This window comes from Felis catus, chromosome A3, assembly GCF_018350175.1.
Source record: "Felis catus isolate Fca126 chromosome A3, F.catus_Fca126_mat1.0, whole genome shotgun sequence".
Classification (NCBI taxonomy): Eukaryota; Metazoa; Chordata; class Mammalia; order Carnivora; family Felidae; genus Felis; species Felis catus.
The window spans coordinates 109,606,390-109,614,899 of record NC_058370.1 but is presented as its reverse complement, the minus strand read 5'-3'; the positions used below and the strand labels follow the sequence as shown (position 1 = coordinate 109,614,899).

The 8,510-nt window shown below is 42.8% G+C and overlaps 1 long non-coding RNA gene across 2 annotated transcripts; it reads right to left on the bottom strand.

Annotated features, from left to right (window-relative positions):
• Positions 1-1,398: 1,398 nt before the first annotated feature.
• Positions 1,399-7,057, bottom strand: LOC109498626. Of its 2 annotated transcripts, none has more exons than XR_006595814.1 (2): positions 6,679-7,057; positions 1,399-3,012 (listed from the first exon to the last, which is right to left on the bottom strand). It is a non-coding gene; the product is annotated as an uncharacterized LOC109498626 (long non-coding RNA). The 2 variants fall into 2 exon arrangements; XR_002155461.3 differs by having other exon boundaries at positions 6,845-7,057.
• Between the last annotated feature and the right edge of the window lie 1,453 nt (positions 7,058-8,510).

Sequence of the window (8,510 nt, the reverse complement as noted above, 5' to 3'; positions counted from 1 at the left end):
ATGCATTGGGATACAGCTGACTCAGCCTCACTCCATGACTTGACTTTTCTTATCTATGTGTGACAAGCTCAGGGAACAAAAGGTGCTTTCTTGCGTCCAGGGCAAACAATAATGACAACTTACATCCTGACTCTGCTAATATTTGCGGTGTGATTTTGAGCAACCCATTTCGCTTTCCCAATCCTGTTTCCTCACCTGTAAAATGGGTATACAAATTCCCACTCTGTTGAATTTTAGTGACTACTAACCGAGATTTTAATGCTAGCTAATCCCGATAAACACAGATGCTTTATCAATGCAAGTGCCTCGGCCTGCACTTCACGCATCTGGCTCTTGAATGTCTCTGTTTTGCCTCGGACTCGACACTAAAGCCAGGATGATTTGAGCTACAAAGCTGAATACGTAGTTATTACCTCCTGGAATGTCAAGGCTTGTTATGGTTCAACTACCTGACGGGAGGGGGATGCGCCACCTTACTTGCCCTGACAGGCTGCCTCCCCCGTGGTGCCCTCCACACCTGCCATCTCCTTCTTTTCCAGGGCACACAGGGCTGGCAATGAGCAGGCCTTCACATGTGGTTGTTGAATAAATGAACAGGGGTGGCCTGAGTTTAACTCCTATCCCACAGCTCTCATAAAAGGGCTCTGTGACAAGGCACCATTTTCCTTAATTATCTGGCTAATCACAGAGGGGCAAACATGAAGAATATGGGTGTCATATTCTAATAATCGAGCTAAGAGCATCCCATTTCCCACACATTTCTCAGCTGCAGGTTCAGAGGCCACTTCATGTGGCAGCACAAGAACAATGTCACCCTGAGGCTTGGGGAACTGCCGAAGAAGGAAGTAGAGTCTGGAAGGTGGTCTTCTTTAAACTCTAGGTGTTTCCTCTCAGAGGCAGCAAAGAATGGCTCTGCGAAGAGATCAGGATGGCCATGGTTGATACTTTCAGAGCTTCCTTACTACCTACCCCAGTTTCTCGAGGGTGTTGCAATGCTTGGAACTGTCCAAGCTGTGTCAGTTTTCATCCAATTACCCGTTGGTTCTTTCGACAAGTAATTACTGAGAACCTTTTACATACCAGGCACTCTGCTGCGTGTTGCATAGACAGTGCCCAACCCTTAAAGAAAGGCACTTTAGGGGCGCCTAGGTGGCTCAGTCGGTTGAGTGCCCAACTTCGGCTCAGGTCATGATCTTGCGGTCTGTGAGTTCGAGCCCTGCATCAGGCTCTGTGCTGACAGCTCAGAGCCTGGAGCCTGCTTCAGATTCTGTGTCTCCCTCTCTCTCTGCTCCTCCCCTGCTCACACGCTGTCTCTCTCTCTCTCAAAAATAAATAAAGATTAACATGCAGTCATTAAAACTGTGTTAAAAAAAAAAAAAAAAGAAAGGCACTTTAAGGTCGTTTGATCCAACCATTGTCTATAGTTGAATACCTTTATTGATACATTTTTCAGTCTCCAAAAATTAATGGAGGACCATTACGAACCTCGGATGGAGACCCACGTCTTCTGCCGAAGACAACACAGCTCTTTGTCCTTCTGGCTGCTCTGAAATGAGAAGTTCCTTCTTGTAGTGAGCCCACAGATGTCTCTGGTCCTAGTTCCACCCCTCTGGGGCCAGAGAGAATAAGTTCAATCCCTCTCCGTATGCAATCTTTTCAAAACTGTGCAGTCAGCTCTTGCACCTCCTGAGGCTTTGAGAAACGTTTTTGGAACCCTCGTGCAGCGCTGCACGTGACCTGGGCCCGTTTCTGTCCTTGCCGCCATCTCCCAATCCCCGAGGATGGTGGACAAAGAGACACAAATGGCAGGAAGACGATATCCTGAGATTTCGGTGAACCACATGAAGGGGAACGGACGCGTGTAGAGTCTGAAGATATCCAACGTGTAGCCAGTACAAAACATGGAGCGAATGAGTTAGCCGGATATTAACTGCAAGGGGATGGAATAAAAATAGGGCCATTCAGACAGATCTTCAGGAAAATTTCCCAACCATGAGCCCGGACTGTGCCAAACCCCAAACATTTGGAAAATAGTTTGAGATGTTCAACGAATCCCAAACTTGAGCGTTTGTGGATGGTTTGTCCTGTCTTAATTGCCCCTGTTTTCACTCGAGTAAGTTGACAAGACACTCACTTGCTGAATTTCTTCCAGAGAAAAAGTGGTTTCTGATTCAACACAATGAGAGCCTCTCTTTCCCTTTTTTTTTTTTTTTTTTTTTTTTTTTTGGTCTCTTCCTTCTCTTTCTCTTCGTTGTTGGCCAAGGTTCTTCGCCAGAGACCACGATTCCCCCACTGAAGACTCTTTTCAGTGTCAGGTATGATGGGCATATTGAGAAGGCTGATTTGTATTCAGCTTGAAGTTTCTCTTTTAGAGAAAAAACTGACCATCCCTCCTCCTAAGTAGCTGGCACGTGTGCTGCAAATGTATTAAACGCTTCCAGATTAGATTACAGCAGAGCACAGTCTATCTTTGTACAAGGCTAATGGGCCACAGCTTCTAGACAGGCCTCTGCTTTCTGCCAGGGAATTCTCTTCTCGGCTCAGGTAGAGGGGCCCTACAATGCACAGAGAATAAAGGCCTCAGCATCCCAGAGACACATACTGGGGATGGCTGGCTCACACGCCTGGGTCACCTAGACTGCCCTGGGGACCCTGATGAGGAGACTCTCCCATAGCTAAATCTGGTATTGCTTCCCTTCCAAGAATCACGAGGCAGTGTGTAAGATAAAAGAAGTTGCACTCAATTGGACTAAGCCAACCTCTCAGGATATTTGGCATGAGTTTGGTGGCAGAATACCAAGCCTGATGGCAATGCTTCTGTGTGACACGGTCACTTGAAAAAGAGAGAAGTGCTGGGACTGAGGGGTGCTCTTGGGAGGTGGCAAGGAGGTCGATGACGGAAGGTTGGTCTTTCCTTTTCACAAATGGAAGATTCTTTATCATCAGAAATAGGACAGCCCCGGGTTTGCCAGCACTCGTGATGCAGTTTGCTCACTCACGAAGAATGGAGACCTGAGTAAATTAAAAAATATATTGTCCTTCAGGCTACTCAGATTCACAGGTTAACTAAGGCAGAGGATGGTCTATCAGACACTGTTGGTTGTCTACCCAATATGTCTCCCTGTCACCCTAATCAGAGAACCCTGATTGTGGCAGAGACTTACCTCACTCCATTATAAAGCAGCATTTCCCAGCGTCCCTTGCAACAAAGGCTAGCCTTGGGACAGAATTTTGGCCAAGGAGATATAAGCAGAAGTCTGTGGGGGGATTTCAAGGAAAGTTTTCTTTTTTCAGAGAAGGATCACTACTTTCTTCCATGTTGCTTCCTTTTCCATCTTCCTGTTGCAAACATGGATATGGGCTGGAAGGATTGCAGCCATCTTGGGACCATAAGAATGCAAGCCACACACTAGATGGCAAAGCAGGAGGATGGAAGGAGCCTGAGATGTGATGACATCATGGATCTGAAGCACAAGACGGGACTGCATCTCTCTGTAACTCTCCCTCTCACCCAACACACACACGCACGCACACACTGTCTTATCTCAGGAAATGGAACCACAGTCCTCCCCAAAGCTTTAGGAATCATCCTTGACTCTTCATGTTCCCTTGTAGCCCCTTCCACTCTTCCGTATCCAATTTATTATCACGTTTGTTGATTCTACCAGCACAGCATATCTCAAATTCACCTACTTTTCATCTACGCTGCCCCCTCCAGAGCGAACTCATTACCACCTGAAATGTTACAGGAGTCTCTTACTGGGTCTCTCCACAAGGTCTCTGCTTCTTGTAATCCATCCCCATGAAGCAGAAGTGCTTTCTAAAAAGAGATCAGGTCACACCATTCGTTACGCTCCCACTTAAAGCTCTTCGTGGCTGTCCGCTGCCTTCAGCATGAAATCAGAGCTACTCACAATCACCCCTGAGGCCCCGCATGGCCGGATACCCACCTCTCCAACTCACCTCTCGCTGTTCTTCTCTCTGCTTTCAGTGGCTCAAAACCACCCATTCCCCATCCCAGATGCTCTTGCCTTCAGCTCAGCTCCATCTCTTCCTTCAGGTCTTAGCTAACGTGTCAGGCAGACCTTCCTGTCCACCGCCTCCAGAGAAAATTCCCCTGCTGTTTCCCTCCATCCCAGGTTGGAGGAACTGAATTGGTTTATAACGTTTGAATTGGTTGGCGTCCTTGGATTTATTTGCTTTGAGACCGTCGGCTTCTCGAGGATAGAACCACATGTCTTTCTTGCTACCTTTTATCCCCCCTAGGCTAGTCTACTGCCTAGAACATAGTTAGAGCTCAGTAAGTATTTGTGGAAGAAATGAACAAAACAGTTCATTTTATATGCTTTTTAGAATCTGTGGTACAGAACACTGTGTTTTAAGAGAGGAAACCTAACACAGTGATACAGTTCATGGACCCCAGAGCCATTAAGTACTTAGCAATGACATGATCTTGGGCAAAGAACTTAATCTTGGTTGTTTCATCTGTAAAATGGGGAGAAAAATTCGCCTATCTTGTAGGATTGCTGTGAGGATTAATTGAGTTAATTCATAGGAAGTCATCGGACCTCCTCTTCTTCTTTTTCTTCTTCCAGTGAGACAGAGATTGTGTTTCATGTATATGTTTGCTTCTCCAGTGCCAGCGAGAAGTATGGTCCAGACTGGATTTACTATAGCATTTATTGAAAGAACAAAAGGAAGCACAAAAGAACAAATTAACAAGCCAGAGATCAATTCCAGGCCTAGGATGATACTCTTTAAAAAATATTTTATTTTGTGAGAGAGAGAGAGAGAGAGGCTCGAACCCACAAACCGCAAGATAATGACCTGAGCAGAAATCGAGAGTCAAATGCTTAACTGAGTGAGCCACCCAGGTGCCCCCAGACCTAAGTTGATATTTAATTGATTTACAATGACACAAGTCTAAAAATATTCAATAACACAGCCATTATTCAGGTAATTCCAGCAACATCCAGGTAATTTCTTCTCTATCAACAGAAGGTGCACAGTAACTAAGTGAACTGCAAGGTCACCTGAAGGTCTTTAGGGACTCGTGGCTGGCCCTGCAGAGAGAATTGTGAACCCCTGGTCAGCAATCCACCATTTCTGCTCAGCGCCAGTAGGATCCTCTGAAGCTTCCACACCCCTCTTATGAAAGAAGCAGGTGGAGTTGTTTTATTCATGTTAAAAACAAAATGACTAAAAATGGCAGAAAGCAATACAAACGCTCCTAAAATGAAATCAGTGACATATATGCAGCCATCTGCAATCCATCTGAGAATCCAGAACCCAGGAAGAATTTAGTTTCAGGAAGGAAAAGAAACAAAAAGATACAGCAGGCAGCACTAGGAAATAGCCTTCAGAAATGTTACAGTGTACAGAGTAGCCTTCAGAAATGTTATAGTTTACAGAGGTCAGAAAACCCAACAGGGACAGAACACAGCTATAGGGATTGTTTTCCAGAGCTGGAAAATTACCACATCTCCTGGTAATTGCTTATTTGTGTAAAGGGCAACTGTGTGGATTCCTTGAGGGTAGGGACAGTGCCTTAGTCTTCCCTACCTCAGCTTCTAAACTACACACATGGATTCCTCTGAGGACCTTGACAATCATAGTAGGTGCTCAAGAAGTATCTGTTGAGAGAATGGATGAGCGATTAACTCATCAGTACAACACGGAGCCCGGGCCTTGCCCCTCCCAACATTTAAAGATAAGTCTGGGGAATTGTCGGGGTTCCTGGGTAGCTCAGTCAGTTGAACATCTGACTCTTGACTTCCGCTCAGGTCACTATCTCACGGTTCGTGGGTTTGAGCCCCACCTTGGCCTCCACACTGTTCAGAGCCTGTTTGGGATTCTCTCTCTTCCTCTCTCTCTGCCCTTCCCTTGCTTGTGCTCTCTCTCTCTCCCTCAGGGTGGATGAATAAACTTAAAAAAAAAAAAAAAAAGAAATTTTGGGAATTGTAACTGGTAAACGGATATAAAAAAGGATAACTTGTAAATGTGAGAGGCATTGCTCTCAGCCAATTGTATTCTCTTCTTTGGAGAAATACCTATTCAACTCCTTCGCCTATTTTTATATTGGGTTATTTGTCATTGCGTTATTGAGCTATAAGGGTTCTTTATATATTCTAGATACGAGTCCTTTGTCAGTTACCTGGGACATTTGCACTTGCAAGTATTTTCTGCCAGTCTGTGGGTTGCCTTTTTCATTTTTTTGATGGTGTCCTTTGAAGCACCAAGTTTTTATTTTAGTGAAGTCCAATTAATTTTTTCTTTGTCACTTGTGCCTTTGGTGTCATATCTAACCAACTGTTCTCTAATTCAAATTCACAAAGTACTCCTGGGCTTTCTTCTAAGAATTTTATAGTTTCAGCTCTTACATTTAGATCTTGGATCCATTTTGAATTAAACTTTGTATATGATATGAGGAAGAAGTCCAACTTGATACTTTCTCGTATAGATGTCCAGTTGCCCCAGCACCATTTGTTGAAGAGATTATCTTTTCCCTATTGAATTGTCTTGGCACCCTTCTTGTGATGGTTAAATTTATGTGTCAGTTTGGCTTAGCTGTGGTGTCCAATCATTCCTTCAAACACTAGCCTAGACATTGCCGTGAATGTATTTTGTAGACGTGATTAACATACACAGTCAGTTGATTTTAAGTTGACAAGGTCTTACCTTTGATAATGTGGGTGGGACTCATCCAATCAGTAGAAGACAGAGTGAAAACGGAGGTTTCCCGGAGAAGAAAGAATTCTACCTCAAGACAACAACACCCAAATCTTGCCTGTGTTTTCAGCCTTTGGGCCTGCCCTTCAGACTTAAGACGGTAATATCAACTCACCTGAGTTTCCAGCCTGCCAGCATGCCCTACAGATTTTAGACTTGCCAGTTCCCACATTACATGAGCCAATTCCTCAAAAATAAATCTCTCTCTCTCTTTTTAAAGAGTTTTGGTAACCAGTTGCTTCTTAGATGTGCATTTATTTTTGAGAGAGAGAAAGAGAGTGAGGGAGGGGCAGAGAGAGAGAGGGACAGAGGATCCCAAGTGGGCTCTGTGCTGACAGCAGAGAGACTGATGTGAGGCTCAAATTCACCTATTGTGAGATCATGACCTGAGCTGAAGTCAGATGCTTAGCTGACTGAGCCACCCAGGTGCCCCCCAAAAATAAATCTCTTAATTTACAAGTACATATATTCTATTGGTTCCGTTTTTCTGAAAAAAACCTGACAGATACACTTGTTGAAATCCCAATTTTCCATAAATGCAAGGATTTATTTCTGGGATCTCTTTTCTATTCCCGTGATCTCTATGTACACCCTGACTCCAGAACTGCACTGTCTTAGCTGCGGTAGCTGTATAGTTATTTTCAAAGTAAGAAGGGTGATTCCACCAATTTTGTTCTTCTTTAGTCAAGACTGTTTTGTTTATTCTGGGTTGTCTACATTTCTGTATGTGTATGAGGATCCGTTTATCAATTTCTGCAAAAAAGGAAAAAAGGCAGTTGGGATTTTGATAGGATTGAATCTGTAGACCTCCTTTGGAATTATTTGTTTTAACGAAATTGAGCCTCCCAATTCATGAACTTGGAATGTCCTTCCGTCCATTCTGGTCTTTGGTCATTTCTTTCAACAACGTTTTGTAGTTTTCAGTGTATGAGTGTTGCCCCACTTTTATTAAACGTATGCCTAAGTATTTCCTTCTTTTTATGCCAGTTTAAATGGAATGTGTGTTTAATTTATGAATTATTCATTACTAGTGTAGAGAAATGCAATTGACTTTTGTTATTGATTTTGCATCCTAAAGTTTTGCTAAACTCATTTATTACTTCTGCTAGATTATTTGTATGTATGGATTGTCCATATAGAAGATCGTGCCATCTGTGAATGGAGATAATTTCGCTTCATCTTTCACAATTTGGATGTTATTTATTTATTTATTTATTTATTTATTTATTTATTTATTGCCTAATTGCCCTGGCTAGAACTTCCAATACAAGATAGAATAGAAGTGGTCAGAGTAGATATCCTTGTCTTCTGCTTGATCCTAGGGAGAAAGCTTTTTTGTCTTTCACCATTACTGTGATGTTTGCTGTGGGTTTGTTTGTTTTGGAGATTCCCTTATCAGGCTGAGGAATTTCCATTCTATTCCTAATTTGTTTGTTTTGTTTTATCATGAAGGGATATTAGATTTTGCCAAATATTTTTTCTGAATCTGTTGAGATAATCACGTGGTTTTTGTCTTTTATTATATTGATATAGCATATGACATAAATTATTTTTTGTACGTTGAATCACCCTCACATTCCTGGGATAAATTCCACTTGGTCATGGTATATAATCCTTTTTATATATTACTGCACACACACACACACACACACACACATGCGCACACTTAATCTAAAAACCACTATATTAAAAGCATTCAACAACAACAAAAATAAAATAAAATAAAATAAAATAAAATAAAATAAATAAAACAACCTACCAAGTCAAAAATAAAGCAAACA